The sequence below is a fragment of the Trichosurus vulpecula genome, chromosome 2 (genome assembly GCF_011100635.1).
Source record: "Trichosurus vulpecula isolate mTriVul1 chromosome 2, mTriVul1.pri, whole genome shotgun sequence".
Lineage (NCBI taxonomy): Eukaryota > Metazoa > Chordata > Mammalia > Diprotodontia > Phalangeridae > Trichosurus > Trichosurus vulpecula.
In genome coordinates, this window is record NC_050574.1 from 335,895,577 (window position 1) to 335,901,878 (window position 6,302).

The window sequence follows — 6,302 nt, forward strand, 5'->3', positions numbered from 1 at the left end:
TAAAAATTTTATTTACAAGATGCTGGTGATGGTATCTAATAGAAATAAGAAGACTTCAAAATCCTGGCACAACTGGAACTTCTCTTTTTTTAATTAATTAATTTTTAGTTTTCAACATTCATTTGCATAAGATTTTCAGTTTTAAATTTTCTTCTCCTCCTTCCCCTCTCCTTTCCCCAAGACAGCATGCAGTCTGATATAGGCTCTACATATACACTCACATTAAACATATTTTCATGTTAGTTGGTGTTGTAAAGAAGAGTTAGAACCAATAGGAGGAACCGCAAGAAAGAAGAAACAAAACAAAAAAAAGAGAGAGAGAGAGAGAGCAAATAGTATGCTTTGATCCACATTTAGACTCCGTAGTTCTTCTTCTGAATATGTACAGCACTTTTCATCAAGAGTCTTTTGGGGTTGTCTTACATCCTTGCATTGCTGAGAAGAGCTAAGTCTATCAAAGTTAGTCATCGCATAATGTGGCTGTTACTATGTACAATGTTCTCCTGGTTCTGCTCACTTTACTCAGCATCAGTTCATGTAAGTCTTTCCAGATTTTTCTGAAGTCTGCCTGATCATCATTTCTTATAGCACAGTAATATTCCATTACATTCATATGCCACAATTTGTTTAGCCATTCCCTAATTGATGGGCATCCCCTCAATTTCCAATTCTTGGCCACCACAAAAAGAGCTGCCATAAATATTTTTATACATGGGGGACCTTTCTCCATTTTCATGATCTCTTTGGGATACAGACCTAGACATGGTATTGCTGGGTCAAAGGGTATGCACAGTTTTATAGCCCTTTGGGCATAGTTCCAAATAGCTCTCCAGAATGGTTGGATCAGTTCACAACTCCACCAACAATGCATTAGTATTCCAATTTCCCACATCTCCAACATTTATCATTTTCCTGTTTTGTCATATTATCCAATCTGATAGGTACGATGTGGTACCTCAGAGTCATTTTGATTTGCATTTCTTTAATTAATAGTGATTTAGAGCATTTTTTTCATATGACTATAGATAGCTTTAATTTCTTCCTCTGAAAACTGCCTGTTCATAGCCTTTGACCATTTATCAACTGGGGAATGACTTGTAGTTTTATAAATTTGATTCAGTTCTCTATGTATTTTAGAAATGAGGCCTTTATCAGAGATACTGACTGTAAAAATTGTTTCCCAGCTTTCTGCTTTCCTTCTAATCTCGGTTGCATTGGCTTTGTTTGTGCAAAAACTTTCCAATTTAATGTAACCAAAATCATCTGTTTTACATTTCATAACGTTCTCTATCTCTTGTTTGGTCATAAATTCTTCCATTCTCTATAGGTCTGACAGGTAAACTATTCCTTGCTCTCCTAATTTGCTCATAGTATTACCTTTTATGTCTATATCGTCTACCCATTTTGATCTTATCTTGGTATATGGTATAAGATGTTGGTCTATGCCTAGTTTCTGCCATACTATATTCCAGTTTTCCCAGAAGTTTCTGTCAAATAGTGAATTCTTATCCCAGAACCTGGAGTCTTTGGGTTTATCAAACAGTAAATTACTGTAGTCATTCACTACTGTGTCTTGTGTACCTAACCTATTCCACTGATCCACCACTCTGTTTCTTAGCCAGTACCAAGTAGTTTTGATGATTGCTGCTTTATAATACAGTTTTAGATCTGATATGGCTAGGCCACCTTTCCTTGCATTTCTTTTCATTAGTTCCCTTGATATTCTGAATCTTTTGTTCTTTAGATGAATTTTATTATTATTTTTTCTAGCTCTATAAAATAATTTTTTGGTAGCACAACTGGAACTTCTATTGGAATTAACATTAACAATGGTACCTGATCAACAGAATGTGAATTTTCAACAGTTTGAATTTTCCACATAGTAGTCATCAACAAAGTTTGCAACTGAGACAATTTGTTAATGGAAGTTTGATGGGGGCAGGGTTTAACCAACATTTTATTGGTATAGATTTTTATTACTTACCAGGTTCTGAAATATGCCCTTTGTAATTGTTTATATAAATATTTTTGTCTGCCAATATTCTAAACTGCAGATTTAAAAGAAAATCTAATGCTTTGTAAAACATATAAATTATGGGTACTTTGCTCAAAATGATCTTTTAAAAATATTTATTTACAAGAGGTTTAGAAAAAAACCCAGAGCATAATCATTTTTCAAGTTTTTGTTTTCAAGATGTCCAAGTCACATGAACTAAAAAATGAAACTTTCAAAGAAGTATTCCAATCACTTTATAGAAACATTTTAGTAAACTGGACAGAACAGTATAAACATTTGAGAGTTTTTAAAAATGGTATTGATTTGATTTTTTGGCTGTGGTAACTTTCTCTAAATGGATCATAATAAATCATGTATTGATTCTATATGCAGCTGATATGCAATAAGTGCCTTAATAGAAAGAAATATTTATAAGCCCCTAAAATTGTTTTATAGAGTGTTTTAAAAAATCAACTCAAGATACTTACAAAAGTATTTTTCCAATAGGGTTTTTCTAATCAAAATCTAATGTAGGGCTTATCAGTTTAAAAATAATACAATTCTAAAACAATTATTCACACAGAAAATATTTTGTGAGGTAATACCTAGATTCTCACCTTTGTAAGAAAAAAAAGAATGAAGTAAGTGGAAAAAAGTATGCTTCAATCTGCATTCAGAGTCCATCAGTTCTTTATCTGAATGTGGGTAACATTTTCCTTTCTGAGTCCTTTGTACTTGTCTTGGATCATTGTGTTCCTGAGAAGAATTTAGTCATTCACAGATGATCATCACACAATATTGCTCTTACTGCGTGCAATGTTTTCCTGGTTCTACTCATTTCATTTTGCAACAGTTTGTACAAGTCTTTTTCCAGATTTTTCTGAAATCTGCTTGTTCATTTCTTATTGCACAATAGTATTCCATTACATTCATATGCCATGGCTTGTTCAGACATTTCCCAATTGATGAGCATCCCCTCAATTTTCACTATTTTCCCACCACAAATAGGGCTGCTATACATATTTTTGCATTTATAGGTCCTTTCCCCCTTTTTATGACCTCTTTGAGATACAGACCTAGTAGTGGTATTGCTGGATCAAAGAGTATGCATAATTTGGTTGCCCTTTGGGCCTAGTTCCAAATTGCTCTCCAGAATGTTTGGATCAGTTCTCAACTCTACCAACAATGCATCAGTCCTAATTTTCCCACATCTTCTCCAACATTTATCATTTTCCTTTTCTGTCATATTAGCCAATCTGCTAGGTATAAGGTGGTACCTCAGAGTTGTTTTAATTTGCATTTCTCTCATCAAAAGTGATTTAGAGCACTTCTTCATAGGTCTGTAGATAGCCTTGATTTCTTCATCTGAAAACTGCCCATTCATATCCTTTGAACATTTATAAATTGGAGAATTATTTATATTCTTATAAATTTGACTCAGTTCTCTAAATATTTGAGAAATAAGACCTTTATCAGAGGCACTAGCCGTAAAGATTGTTTCCCAGCTTTCTGCTTTCTTTCTAATCTTGGTTGAATTGGTTTTGTTTGTGTAAAGCCTATTTAATTTAATATAATTAAAATTATCCTTTTTACTTCCCTTTATTTCTTGTTTAGTCACAAATTCTTCCCTTCTCCATAGGTCTGACAGATAAACTATTCTTTTCTCTCTTAATTTGCTTATGTATCACCCTTTATATTTAAATCATGAACTCATTTAGACCATATCTTGGTATACAGTGTAAAATGTTGGTTTGTACCTAGTTTCTGTCATGCTGTTTTCCAGTTTTCCCAGACTTTTTTGTCAAATAGAGAGTTCTTATCCCAGAAACTGGGACTAATTATTTCTTATTGCACAGTAATTTTTCCATCACTACCACAATATGTTTAGACCCTGGATTTTTGAAGGTTAAAAGCCAGCAGATTATAGACTCTAGCAGGTTTTAACATGCTGAAAGGGCTTCAGGTATGGTCCTAACACCAAAATGGGTCTGTGTAGGAAGGCCAATTTAGCTAATAATAGAGGGGCTCATTTCCAGTGTTCTGGCCTCTAGGTGATGGATTCTTTGGCTTGGAAGCCCCAAAATTGAAGAAAAACTTTAAAATGTATTCAAACCTGTATAGCTCCTTTCTGATTTCACAGTGACAGTGATGGAGTGGCTAAAAAGGGGAGAGTATGTTAAAAATTAGATAGTTCTTAGACCACCTATAGGACATTATCCTAACTACAGGTATAGTAAAATGTGAATTTTTAAATAAATTGACATATGATTTGGAATGCTGAATCACATCCATCTTGATATTTTCATAATAAATGAAACCAGAAGACCAAAGAAATAGCCATCTAAATGGAAGGGTGGCTTGAAGTTTCTCCTTGGAGAAAAAAAGGAATTGACTTGCTAATTTTTATCCTGTGCTCAGTCAATAAATATATTTATATTTCATAATTTCAACATGAAAGGTAAAAATTACAAAATGTGACTCATTTTTGAGACACAAAAGAGGTGGTAGCTCTATGAATAACTCAGAAGTTTCGTATTACATATTATGGATATTCCCCAGAAAAAATGTTGGAAGGTAGTGGCTGTGGTAAGGACTGAACAAAAAATTAAATGAATTGTTTTTAACCATTACTTAAAAATTATTTTAAAAATAAAATGAGTAGTTACTGATGTAGGAATCATATGAGCATCAGCTGTCTAGATGCATTCAATTATCAAAAAGGTCAAAGGTAAAATCTAATCAAATTAAAGCCTAAAGGTGGGAAGAAAATACTATGAAGAGTTACAACAGCTATATCCTGACATGCCATTCATGCTGAAAAGAGAGAAATTTAGAGGCAAAGATATTGATCTTGGTTACCACCATTTCCTGCAGAAGTTTAACCACCATGAAATGATCTCCACAAGGAAAAGGTCAAAAGATCCCAGAACCCTCCTTAGCCAACATACACTGGCAACAGAAAGTAATGGATGCCAAGACTTTTTTTTTACAATGCCTGAGTTTTACACATGCATTTGTAAAACACTGTGGAAGAAGATGGTAAGAGATTTCAAAGAAGCAAGGAAACAGTGGAAGTGAAAGTAAGTCTTAAAAAAACTTGGTGGGAAACAAATGGCCACATCATGCCAAAACCATTTGCAGATGAAACCGATGAGAGAAAAACATAATGGAAAATGGAAAATTTGTCAACATTTCTATGCCATCTATTTTTTATCTTCAAAGACTGAGAATGATCCAAATTTGGGTTCTAACAGTCAAAATCTATTATGTTTTACAGACAAGTAGAGCAAACACTTTGACAGACAAAGTTGTGAAGAGCAGCTAGAAGAGACACACCAAGGGCATCCTTGCTGGAGGCTATATCATCTTAAAAATGTTGTAGGAATCATTTTAAAAGGTATCATAGTGACCAAAAGCTATAGATAAGCAGTTGCGTATATGAACAAACAGTTCTCAAAAGAATTGTAAACTATTAACAACTATATGAAAGAATGTTTTAAATCATTAATAATAAGAGAAATAAAAATCAAAACAACCCTGAGGTCTCACCATACAATCAGAAAATTGACAAAGATGACAAAAGATGGGAATAGTCGATGTTGGAGGTGTTGTGGGAAGACACGCATATTAGTACACTGTCAGTGGGGCTGTGAACAGTACAACTATTTTAGAAAGTGATTTGGAATTACATAAGTAGAATAACTAAAATGTCCATACTCTTTAACTCAGAGATTTCATTATTGGGCTTATGCCCTAAGGAGGCTACTGAGAAGAAGATAATCCCCACATATACCAAAAAATTTATATCAGCACTTTTTGTAATAGGAAAGAATTAGAAACAAAGTAGTTGCTCATTGATTGTGGAATGGCTAAGCAAACTATGGCACAAAATTCAAATAATGTGACACCTTTGTAGAATTCATCATTCACACTAATAGCAACTTAACTGTACATGAAGGTAATGGAATCTTAATGTGCTGTAAGAACTGATGAATATAATGAATACAGAGAAGCATAGAATGATTTATATGATCTGATGCAGAATGAAGTAAGCAGAACCAAGAAAACAATACAATAATGTCAGCAGAAAAAACAACCACAAAAAAATTAAAAGTCAATGTTGTGAAATTACAAAGTACTAGCGTAGATCAAAAGAAGAGCTATAAGAAGATACCTCACCTCTTTGCAAAGGCAGGAGGTCCAAAGGGATGGTACACCACATATATTTTCAGATTTCTTCCAAGAATTTATTGGTTTTATAGATATTTAAATATTATCTTTTTTCTTTAAAAATATTATTTAGATA